The following is a 682-nucleotide window of genomic DNA, read 5'->3' on the forward strand; positions in this document are numbered from 1 at the left end:
TCCCGCGAACCATACGCGACTGGAACAGAAAAGGGAGGTAATGACAGTGGCACGTAAAGTGCCCTCCGCCACACACCGTTGGGTGGCTTGCGGAGTATAAATGTAGATGTAGATGTGGAACATTATTGCAAAAAGAAGAGCTCAGACTATTCGTCATCTTTTGAGACAAGACAGGCTACTAAAAACAATAATGCGGAATATGTCAACGGAAAAGAACGGTAAAGAGGCCACGACTAAACTACATAAGCGAAATTATACGCTGCCCAGTGACATTAATGTCACTACCTGTCAGAAGACGGCAGTGTGAACTTTTTCACTTTTTTTTCACTTGCTGCTTGTGATTTGTGACCTACCCTCTGATTTCTTATGGTGAGTCGTTATATGCCACTTGGCCGCTGTGACTGGGTTCGGGGCCCGGAGTGGCTAGTGGAACACCAGCCCGATTCCCGTCCCCACTCACACCGTTGCCCGTGTCCCGCCACGTGTAGGCGGGCTCTATTTGTTTCTTTCTAAACAGTTGTTTTTCTGTGCAGCATTTAAATAACATTACAATTAATATGATGGAAGTAGGAAAATGATTCATAAAAAATTTGGTATATAAGAAGAATTGAAAAAAAAAGAAGATAGGAAAGAGTATAGAATGAGAAGTTCCCGTCACCTGGTTGTGGGTGGCGGCCAGGGC

Source organism: Schistocerca piceifrons, chromosome 1 (genome assembly GCF_021461385.2).
Source record: "Schistocerca piceifrons isolate TAMUIC-IGC-003096 chromosome 1, iqSchPice1.1, whole genome shotgun sequence".
Classification (NCBI taxonomy): Eukaryota; Metazoa; Arthropoda; class Insecta; order Orthoptera; family Acrididae; genus Schistocerca; species Schistocerca piceifrons.